The 11,604-nt window shown below is 48.7% G+C and overlaps 2 long non-coding RNA genes across 2 annotated transcripts; one reads left to right on the top strand and one right to left on the bottom strand.

Annotated features, from left to right (window-relative positions):
• Positions 1-254: 254 nt before the first annotated feature.
• On the bottom strand, positions 255-2,349 carry A730013G03Rik (RIKEN cDNA A730013G03 gene). Its single transcript, NR_155503.1, has one exon. It is a non-coding gene; the product is annotated as an RIKEN cDNA A730013G03 gene (long non-coding RNA).
• Positions 2,350-8,840: 6,491 nt separating this feature from the next.
• 1700065J18Rik (RIKEN cDNA 1700065J18 gene) lies at positions 8,841-9,875 on the top strand. Its single transcript, NR_040468.1, has 3 exons — positions 8,841-8,873; positions 9,439-9,521; positions 9,588-9,875. It is a non-coding gene; the product is annotated as an RIKEN cDNA 1700065J18 gene (long non-coding RNA).
• Positions 9,876-11,604: the final 1,729 nt, after the last annotated feature.

Genomic DNA, 11,604 nt, shown 5'->3' on the forward strand with positions numbered 1-11,604 from the left:
CGTCTTTGAGATGCCACTTGGAAGATATGGACAGAGAATCCCTCCTGTAGCTGGTCCTCCATACTGTCCAAGGCTACATCTAAATTTTGGACTCAGTTTATAGGCTGGGCACCCCTGCCCCTTAGGCCTGCCTGCCTCGGGATTGGGGACATCAGTCAGCTTCTCCCTGAACCCTCAGCATAGAAGCAGGAGATGTTCCCCATCTCTCTAGCCTCTTGTTGCTCTAATTTTATGATTGTATGAAAATAAGGTTCCCAAATTGCCTTTAATTAGCTTTAATAAGACAGCCTTTTTGCTAATTAAAACGATTATTAAGAAACCATTTATTGAGAATAAACACAGTGGTTAGGACCTGTGAGAATTCTGAACTCAACAACAGTAGCCAATACCAAGTCCCTGCAAAGCAGCCAGGTCACCTGACTGCCTGCTGACCTTGAACAGGGTGCTTCTCAGGCTGAGGTCCAGTGGTGCCACCTTCTTCCCTTTGCAGGACTGTCAGACACCTTAGGATGGGTAAAACAGGTCCGCAGAAGTTAGCACCCAGCTTTTTCTGGGCTCTGCTTGATCGGATAGCTACTTGAACTGTAGTGAACTGTGCTGAGTCACTAACCACCGAGAGCTTACATCCCAGCGGTAAAGAGGGAACGTGGTCCTGGGTGGTGGCCCCAGGGGCCCAAGCCCCCTTGAAAGTGTTCGAAGGCATGGGGAACACATTCTGAGAACCCGGCCCTGTGGATGACACGGAGCTTCGAGATGACATAGCCGGACGGCTGATCTCAATCACTCTCCTCCCTGTGGGGAGACGCTCAGCCAGTCTGCAGTAGAGTTCATCGATGCCTGGCTCCCGCCAGGAGCAAGCGTGCAGCCAAGTGACCGCGGAGGCGCTGAGGTGCACATCGGTTCTGGAGCCCAGGTTCCCGCCACAGCGCTTCCTCTGCCTGCTTCTCACCCTCCAGGGACCACCCAGCTGCCACAGCTGCGAGAGGCCTATGGAGGGCTCGCCCTTTTGTCCAAACCCCATGGCAAGATGGGATTTGGAGGGGACCGGGACACGCGAAGAGGGGGTCACCGAGGTAGAGCGCAAGGGGCCGAGCGTATCTGGGCCCTGTCCGCTTTTCGAGTTGCGAGTTGCGGGTCCTGCTGAGCCTTGACTTCCTTTTACAGTCCCCACAGGAGACCTCCAGGGGCCTCGGAGGCCTGGCAGTAGTCTAAACACAGCGATTTGTTTTTTATCTGTCTATCCATCTGTCTGCCTATAGTTCAGTTGAGCTTTCCCATCTTTCTTCCCATGGGCTTTTAGCAATAAGCGAGGTGAGGCTGTCCAGTCGAAAGCTTGCAACAGAAGCATTAAGCAGGAATGTGTCCTTGACCCTCTGAGCCAGGGGAGACGAAGGCCAAGCTCTAAAGCCTCAAACTCGAGGGCTCCCGGTAGGGCCCTGGCCTCTCGCTCTGGTCCTTGGTCGGGGTCAGGGCGCGCCCTGGGGTGTCCAGCCCGGGACAGATAGAACCAGTGCTGACGCTTCTGTCAACTGTTGGAGGCCTAGGCCAAGCCAAAAAGGTCTGGAGTATAGAGTGAGGCCTGGCCCGGGGAAAGTTCCCCTGGTAGTTCCGAGGTGTGGACCCGGCTGAGAACAGGCGATGAAAGTTAAAAGGACTGTGGTTTCAAAGAAGGCCAATCTGGACGCTAGGATGCTGAGCGCGTGAGTGCCCAACCTCTGCAGGTGAACTGAGGCAGGGGCATCAGCATCCCAGGCCTGGGGACGCAGTCCCAGGCAGGCGCGCACCCGCATGCACGCACATGCACACGGCGTCACCGACATACGCCTGCACCCACTGTCTGTGCCTCGCGAGGCCTGCTGCCCCGGTGCACGACAGCCGGCGACCGCGCGCTCCTCCAGCCCCGGGCGCTCTGCAGAGCCCCCGCCCGGCCGCGCGGCGCTCGCTCCGGCTCTTTGTTATGTTAATTCCCTTCCCAGCTGGTGCCAGCTGCCTGCACAATGGGCGCCCGGAGCCCCGCCAGCCCTCGCCAGCCCGTGAGTGGGGGCGGGGAGGACCGTGCACCCTATGTGGATGGGGCGGGCTAGTCCCGCTGAGTGAACGCTGCGGGGCGAGCAGCACCTCCCCCCATGCCGGCGAAACCGCGCTTCTGAGGCCTGCGGAGCGAGCTCTGATGCTTTCCAGTCGCCGGGACTGCCTGCCCTCTAGGTGCCAGGGCTGGATGGAAAGTAAAAGGCTTCTGGGCGGCTCCAGACCCGTGAGGATGAAAGAGGACAGCCGCTTCCAGACCACACAGCTAATCCCGCCATAAACCTCGAGTAAATACCGGGAGAGAAGGAGCAGGCCCGCTACAGATGTGGAGTGCAGCCTCCGGGGATCCCCAAATTAAAACCCGGGCAGGAGAGGCACTTGGACCACCACCAAATGACACTAATTGGGTTATGGGACCATAATCTTAGCTGGTAAGAAAAAAATCCAGTTACAGTCACAGCTGCAAGGACTGTCTTCATAAAGCTGCAGAGGGAACGCGGGCTTTTTTTTATTACGCATAAACATGAGGAAGAGGCTCAGGGTCCCCGCCTGCATGGTGCGGAGAGGCGAAGGACTTTTGTGCCGGGAGCAGCAGCGCTACATGCCTGGCTGGCTCCGGGTGTGCAGGGCTAATGGGCTGGGAGTGGATGGGGTAATGTATTGAGCTGGGGAGCAAATCTGCCTGCAGGAATGTAGTTCCAGGATAGGAGAACAGTCATGGGCAGTGCGAGCGCGTGCAGGCGCGCGCGCACCCTTCCCCCCTCCCCCTACACACTTGGTGGGGAGAACAGATTAAACGATACTAGAATGACTGAGTTAAGCTTAGATCTATAATAACTGGAGTTGTAAGCCGGGCAGTGATGGCGCACGCCTTTAATCCCAGCACTTGGGAGGCAGAGGCAGGCGGATTTCTGAGTTCGAGGCCAGCTTGGTCCACAGAGTGAGTTCTAGGATGGCCAGGGCTACACAGAGAAACCCTGTCTCAAAACAAAACAAAAAAATAGTAGTAGTAGTAGTAGTAATAATAATAATAATAACTGGAATTGTGAATGAATTCTTACAACTTCCATGTCAAGAAACACTCACATGGACAAATGATCGGGGTTGCTTTAGGATTCTTCAGTGACAATTTCCAACAGCGACCCATGCCACCCTCATTGTGTATAGCCATCTTGTCTAAAGCCAGTGAAGGTCAGGCTGCCTGCAGGCTCTTACTGGTTTGAATTATAGCCATGGAAAAATAGATCTTTTTTTCCTTCAGCTGTTGGTTTTTCAAACTGTGAGAAGCAAGAGTTTGGAGCTGGCCAGCCTGGTGTCCCTGGGCAAGCTAAGAGTTTCCTTTATCTGGCATCCTCAATCACTGGCTTCGGTCACCCTTAGGAGCCACACAAGGAAGGAAAAGACAGCAGACCCTCATCTGAGACTCCAGTCACCCTTGGCCCCCAGATGCACATAGCCTCCAGGTGTGCCAAAGTGGCCAAGAGGTAGAAGGTTGACAAGGTGCAACATTTAGTCAGAGGTCTTCCTGAACCACCTATGGGCCTGTAAGGTTACTCCAAGAAACCCACTGGTTCAACAAGCTGGACGATTCCTGGGAGGAATCGTTTCCTTGGCTTGTTGATAGACAGGCATATCTCTAGGACTCTCTGGGAAAACCTGCCACTGACTGACTGGTGTTCTGGCTCCTCCATGACTCTCAGTGGATACAAATTGCAGGTATTCCTAGAGTCTCATTCCTGGGGCTGGTGGTACAGCGGGAGATCTCTCTTGATTCTGAGACGTCCCAGGGTTACCGTGATGTAGCACTGGAGACTCCAGCATTAAACTCCGGTGGTTGCTTTCCCAGTTCCCTCCAGTTACAGGGCCTCTGTTTTTTTGCTCTCAAGCCCTACCAATCATCAAGCCCCAAGAGAGGTATGCCTCACCTAGGGAAAATTATTCAGCTGAGAAACAAAGAGGTGAAATGTGATTTTTTGAATGGCATACCACTATCCTGAAGTCATCAGTTGGGCTGAGTTTAAAGATGACACGCCCAAAAAAGGATGAGACTCTGAAATAAGGAACACCAACCATATGATCTGCTATCAAAACTTCCCTCTTAGAAGTGGAAACCATGGTGTTGTGGTGTAGCTCAATTGGCAGAGTGCTTGCCTGGCATGTGTAAACCCCTGGGTTTGGTCCCGGCATGATATAAACCATAACCAGGTGTAGCAGTACATGTCTGTAATTCCAGGAGACGTAGAGATGGGAGGATCAGAAGTTCAAGGCCATTCTCAGGTACACACTGAGTTCCAGTCTGGGCCACAATGACTGTCTCAAAAAGAAAAACAAAAATAAATGACAATAAAAACAGTGCAGAAAATACCCTAGTTCCTTCGTCATAGGGTGGGGTCTCGGAGTTCTGTTTCAAATGCTGCTTTCATCTCTCCTGTGAGTTACAGGCACACAGGAGGACTGGGCTTAAATCATCTAAAGAGTTTAACTTAGCACCATATTTTGGTGGGAATTTTCTTCCCCTGAATAAAGACTATGTCTAAAGGAACTAACCATTCACTGTGGTAACACAACCAACCTGAACTTTGGAAATTGTACGATGACTGATGAGTTAGGAGATTGTATCTTTTCCCCTGTAAGGGGCACCTCTTATCCCCTGCACACAGCTAGCGTTCTAAATGGTTCTGTCTTCAAAACAAACTGCATTTATTAAGGATAATGCATCCACCTCATAGCCAGTTTCTTCTCGTTTCGTGATAACTGTGTTAACCCAGAGGTGATTTAATTCCAGCCCAAGGAAAAGAACTCTGACACAGCTTTGCCCGTGCAGCCGTTTTTAGGAACTTCATGATTCATAAGCTTCTGAAACATTCGATGTCACATCTTACAAATAACAACAATGACTTCCGCAGCTATCTAAAAGTCCTGGGACCACAGCCTTCAAGCTCACTATAGAGAACCCAGATATCACAACACAAGAGAGTCCTCTGGTCCTTTCAGAGCCTTTCTTCAGGGAATTTGGGGGACAATGAAGCCTTAGGAGACTCATTCATCACACACATCCCTGAGAGACCCAATATTGACTTCAGTCCTGTCTCTGGTATAAGGTTTGCCTAGGTACTTTGACAGTGTCACCAACTGTGTATATGACAACACACTATGCACTGTAACAGCGGTTGGCTTGTTGGCAGCAGTGGCAGGGCTTGGTCCTGCATCTAGGCTGTCAGGCCCTTTCCTTCTTCAGGTTTCATTGCTGTGAAGAGACACCATGACCACGGCAATGGTTATAAAGAAAAGCATTTGATTGGGACTGGCTCACAGTTCAGGTTTAGTCCATTACCATTATGGCTGGAAGCATGGCAGTGTGCAGGCAGACATGGTGCTGGAGAAGGAGCTGAGAGTTCTACATCTTGATCTGCAGGCAGCAGGAGGGAACTGTGAGCCACTGGACCTAGACTTAAGTTTCTAAAACCTCAAACCCTGCCCCTACAATGACATACTTCCTCCAACAAGACCACACCTCATAAGAGTGCCACTCCCTATGGCCAAGCATTCAAACACATGAGCCTAAATGGGCCATTCCTATTCAAACCACCACTTTCTACTCCCTGGCCCCATAGGCTTATAGCCATAACATAATGCAAAAATGCATTCAGTTCAACTTCAAAAGTCCCCATAGTCTATGATAGTCATGACCCTGTTTAAAAGTCAAAAGCCTCTTCTGAAATTCATACAATCTCTTACATGTAATCCCTTGTAAAATCAAAGTAGAAAAGCAGATCACATACTTCCAACATACAATGACACAGAATATACATTATTATTCTAAGAGGGAGGGACGGGAGCACTGTGAGGAAACACTGGACCAAAGCAAGACTGAAAACCAGCTGGGCAAACTCCACACTCTGTACCACCATGTCTGACGTCAAAGGGCTCTTTAGATCTCCAATTGCTTTCAGCTTTGTTGACCACAAGCAACATACTTCTTTCTCTTGAGCTGGTTCGACCCCATTAGCAGCTCTCCTCTATAGGTCTCCTGTAGCTCTGGCATTTCCAACATCTTGGGCTCATCAATGCAATCCAGGCTTCACATTCATAACTTCATGCAATGGTCTCTCTAGGCCTCCATGCAGGGACACCTCTGACACACACCTGGCCTCCGTGGCTTTCCTTAGTCATAGAGAGGAGACTCTATAATCCCTTTCTTCCATCCTTGACTCTAAAGCCAGAACCACGTGGGTGAAGCTGCCAAGTTCTGCTGCTTGTTGAGGGCTGGAACACGGGCCCTTGCTCAGTTCCATCTTCACCAGCTTTCTGGTTTTGATGGTTTCCTTCACTGCCAAAGTTTGGCTCTCCTGGAACTCTGTACACCAGGCTGGCCTTTATTCCATTTAATCAGGCTTTTCTTTAATCTGTTTATCTCCTTGAACATGGTAGCACCATTCCACTTCCCTGTATCTCCTTTTCTCTTCAGGTGGCACATTTTCTATTTTCCCTTGCTCACCTTGTTCCTATTCATTATAGATCTGCATAAGAGTGACCATGGGGGCTGGAGAGATGGCTCAGCAGTTAAGATCACTGAATGCTCTTCCAGAAGACCCAAGTTCAATTCTCAGCACCCACGTGGCAGCTCACAACTGTCTGCAACTTCAATATCTGACACCTTCACACAGATATACATACAGACAAAACACCAATGCACATAAAATAATAATAAATTATTTAAAAGGAAAAAGAGTGGTCACTAATAACCACATGACAGAGCTACTACTAGGTTGTTTTGAGATTGCCTTTGCCAATGCAATTAATCCAAAACTCTTCACTTTAGCCTCAGGCAGACTTTTGGAGGAGGGCAAAAACCAGCCACATTCTTTGACAAAATATCACAAGAACAATCAATCTCTAGGCCACTGATATTCTTCTCCTCTGAAACCTCTTGAACTCAAGGACTTCCACAGTTCAAATCACCCTCAGCACCACTGTCTTTCATGTTTCTAATAGTATAGCCCATTAAGCCCTACTTAAAGCATTCCACTGCTTTTCTGATCCAGCGACTCAATGTCCACATTCCTCTAAACAAAAACATGGTCAGGCCTATCACAGCAACACCCCAGCTCCTGGTACCTACTTCTGTCATAATTGGGGTTCTATTGCTGTGAGGAGACACCATGAGTATGGGAATTCTTATAAAGGACAACATTTAATTGGGGCTGGCTTACAGTTTAGAGGTTTAGTCCATTATCATCATGGAAGGAAGCATGGCAGCTTGAGGGCAGACATGGTGCTGGAGAGGAGCTGAGAGTTCTCCATCTTGATCTGTAGGCAGCAGGAGTGAAAGGTGAGCCACTGAGCATGGGTTTAAGCATCTAATATGTCAAAGCCCATTCCTACAATGACATACTTCCTCCACCAAGACCACACCTCCTAATGGTGTTGTTACTCCCTAGGGGCCAAGCATTCAAACACATGAGTCTATGGGTGACTTCACTTCAAGACTCTGCTTTATCATAAGCCTACAAGCCAATCCCTGCCTGAACAGAATGGAAAGGTACCTGGGGGCGGTGCCTCCATCTCAGCACTGAGAGGTTTTCACTATCTACAGACTTGGAGACCAACACAAGAAGCTTTTCCAGCTCTGGAAGAGGAAGGCAAGCAAAGAAAACTCAGTCTTCTGAGATTTGACAAAGGGTGTCTTCACCTTTTCTTCTGGGCACACAGGGAGCCTGTTTCTGGACTTCTTGCAGAGATGTTTGAATGTAGCCTCAGGTGCCCTTCAGAAGAACCCACTCACCTCCCCTACCTCATGGCAAGAAAAACAGAGTGGCACAGTCACCTCAGAGGGCACCCACAGAAGTGACCAGAAGCACCAGCCTTGGCTTCAAGCGACAGCCATCACATGTCTGAGGCTAAGACCCAGCTGTTCCTCTGGAATGGCCTGGATGGAACCCAGTCTAGCCTGGGCAGCACCAGCCAAAGGGTGCTCCTTTGGTCCTGCCCTACAAAGCTGACACCTGCCCCTGCTCTTCACAGCTGTCACCTGTAACAGTTCTAGACCATATGAGTTCTCTCTGACCCTTGGTAAAGTATCCAGTCAGATTTCTGTCGCTTTAAATCTTGCAAATAGTTGAAAAATAAGACTGAGAAATGGGAAATTACAGGAGAATAGGTTCATTCATCTTCATGTGTTTTTATCAGTTCCATTGTGGTCAAAAGCAGGTGTTTCAAGCTATGAATGAGTGGTTTGCATTTTCAAAATTAACAAATTGGATCAACACGAAGAGAAACAAACAAGCAAACAAACGAACACGCATAGTCAGCCCAGAAGAAAGCTGTTTATAAAAGCTGCAGCCACTCTCAGAGAGGTTTTCGGCCAGCAGCAGCAGACTAGACTGTGTGAGTTCCCTGTTTAGTCATCGTTCTTCAGCCCGTCACAGATACTGAAGGGAAATGCAGAGACAGGAAATTACAGGCTATTTTAAACAGCATGTTTTATTAAACTCACTTGCTGATGCACTTCATGGCAGGATGCGAGACTCAAGTGCTCATAACTTAATCTTTGCAAGTACTTTTCCTAAGTGAGTTCTCCCACTAATACACAACACCCCAGGTCATGAAGCATCACTCCAAACAGAGAGATTTTTCTGTAATATGAAGAAAATACACCCTGCTCACAGGATGCAACTGTAACTCCCAGAAAGCAACAGCTGGCTTTGTAAGATGGTGAGGTCACAAACGCATCTGTTGGAAACCACAGAATCAGATCACAGCAATGGGGCTGGGAAAAGGAGAAAAGGTTTGCCATACAAGCATGAGGGTCTACCCAGCTCCCATGTCAAGAGCCAGGTATGGAGGTGTGTACCTGTAATACCAGTACTGGGAGACAATGTAGACAGGAGGGTCCCAGGGCTTGCTGGACAGCCCGTCTAGCTGAAATGGGAAGCTCCAAGCTTCAGAGAGGGGGATGCCACTCAAAAATCAGAGGCTCTATGGTGACTGTTCACCAGAAATGTGCTTGCTGCATGAGCATAAGGGCCTGAGCTCTGTCCTTAGCACACATTTAACAGCCAGGCATGGCAACACATGCCTGCAACCCCACCACTGGAGAGGTGGAGACAGGAAGAGCCCTGGAGCTCACTAGCCAGTCGGGCTGATCACTGAGCTTCAAATTCAGTGAAGACCCTGCCTCAAAAAATAGAATGGGGAGTGATTGGGGAAAGATAGCCTTAAGTGGGTCTGTAGAATGCCTGTGTATAAGAGCAGCTGCACACACACACACACACACACACACACACACACACACACACACACACACACACACAGAGGGGAGGGGAAGAGAGAAAGAGAGAGATTACTGAAAGTCATACATCATAGCTTCTTCTTTTTTTTTAATATTAATTTCATTGTTCTCTTTAATGGATTGTTCTATCATGCCATCATGACACCGACCGTTGGCTTTGCAGAGACCTCGCAAGATTAACAGAGATATGGTAACCTTAACTGTAAGTTCATTCAAGGGTCTGTCATAAACATGGGCTTGAACAACTCATTTCCTTGTCTGCTTTCAGTTACATGAAGGATACAGACCTAACTTCAGTGGAGGAAACCTGCCACCTTGTCTGCTGTTTAGCCCTGATGTTGGCATCTCCTGGTGCTCTGTCAGGACGAGGGCAACCGGTACAGTTGTATGTGCCACAATTTTCTGACTGGCCATGCTTCACTGGAGTCTGCTTCCTGCGTGGCTCCTGATACCCAGCCCTTGTGTGACAAACGAGCATGTCGGACCTTCTAAGTCTCTATTGCTTTGGAAGATCACATCAAAGAGGTTTTACTAATGAATAATGGTTACTGAAGGGAGACTTCTGGTTTTAGCTTCTCTGCCATCCTCCCATGTTCCTGGTCCCTGCATCCTATCACTAAGACAATTTCAAAGGTACTGCAGGTAACAGGGTTTTAAGAGTGGGTGGCAGTTGGGCATGGTGGCACATGCTTTTAAACACAGCACTTGGGAAGCAGAGGCAGGTGGATCTCTGAGTTCAAGCCAGGGCTCCATAGGGAGACTCTAGATGGATAGATAGATAGTTGGGCAGACAGTGCCTTTGTCAGATCACCTTCTACAACTACCCACCGTTGGAAGGCAAAGGACAGAAATGACTGGATTACAAACATGCAGTAGAAGCTGCAGGGAGCTGATGCTGGGGAGCAGGATTTTTTCATTTTTAGACCAGGTCTTGAGTATCTCAGGCAGGCTTCCCACTGCCATACTTGCTATGCAGTTGGACTTCTATTCCTCTCTCTCCACCTCCCCATAGGGGATTAGAGGTATGTGAACGATGCTGTCCACACAGTGATGGCGGCTGAACCCAGAGCCGTGTGCATGTTAGGCAAGTACTCTTCTGATCACATAGCCCGGGGACACTTGGGTTATTTGGTTGCTGTTGTTTTTCAATGAATTTCTTTGTGCTCTCATGCCTGTGTTCAAGTGTGTGCAGGTGCACACATGGGTCAATGTGTGTGTGTGTGTCTGTGTGTGTGAGTGTGCACACACATGCCTGTACATGTGAAGACCAGAGGTCAGCCTCAAGCATTGTGCTTAAGAAACTGTCCTTTTTTGTTTGTTTGTTTTATGAGATAGGGTTTTTCGGTGGCCTGGAACTCAGTGGCTAAGCTAGGGAGATTGCTCAAAAAACTCGAGACCCTCCTCTCCAGCTTCTTCCTGTAGGAGAGTGGCTAAGCCTCACAAAGAACCCAGCAGAGAAGGGTCCACTGTGGCAGTGCCTTGGCCACTGGAGAGATCTAGCTAGTGCTCTGTGGGTAGATGCCACAGCCAAAGTATCCAGAGCCACACAGGAAGCGTTCACACTGACCGCGGTGACAGAACATTTCTGTAATCTGGATGCCTGTATAAGGCTTCTTGTGTGTTGTTTTAGAAAAAGTTTCTTCCAGTATTGCAGAAGTGTCCTAGAAACATGCCCCTGGAGACAAATAGGCACTGATTCTTACGCTGCAAAGGAACAATTCTACCAGGTTCTGCTGAGCAGATGCGTGAGCCTGCTCAGGTGAGTAGTCAAAAATTCCAACTGTGTGTCAGCCTCTGAGAAAGATACCTGGGAGGCAGAGGCAGGAGCCTGAGGAACTTGGGTCAGCCTGGGATACGTAATAAGGCCTTCTTCTAAAACCCTCCAAATAACACAGTATGAACACACCAAGATCATGCCATCTGGAAATACTGGGGTCAAAAGTATTCTTTCACATTTAAATGCTCATACAGTTCTGCATTGAGAATACATTTCCTTTCAACTAGATCTCCCTCTTCATCAAGTAAAACATTAGTTTCTAAGAAACATGGATGGATGCAGGACGGAAGGGGACACTATACTATCAATCCCCTGGCTGTTAAAACAGCCTACAGATGGGTCACCTTCATAATCTGACATCTCACAAAGCAATCACTTATGGTTGAGGGCCAGGCTCACTCCTAACCTGTGTGGTCACCATCTTCTGTTTCTAGACATTTTGAAGGTTTTGGGGTTTTTTTTTTTTTGATACAGAAAAACATGAAAATGAGAAATAGCCACTAAAATG

This window comes from Mus musculus, chromosome 1 (assembly GCF_000001635.26).
Source record: "Mus musculus strain C57BL/6J chromosome 1, GRCm38.p6 C57BL/6J".
Classification (NCBI taxonomy): Eukaryota; Metazoa; Chordata; class Mammalia; order Rodentia; family Muridae; genus Mus; species Mus musculus.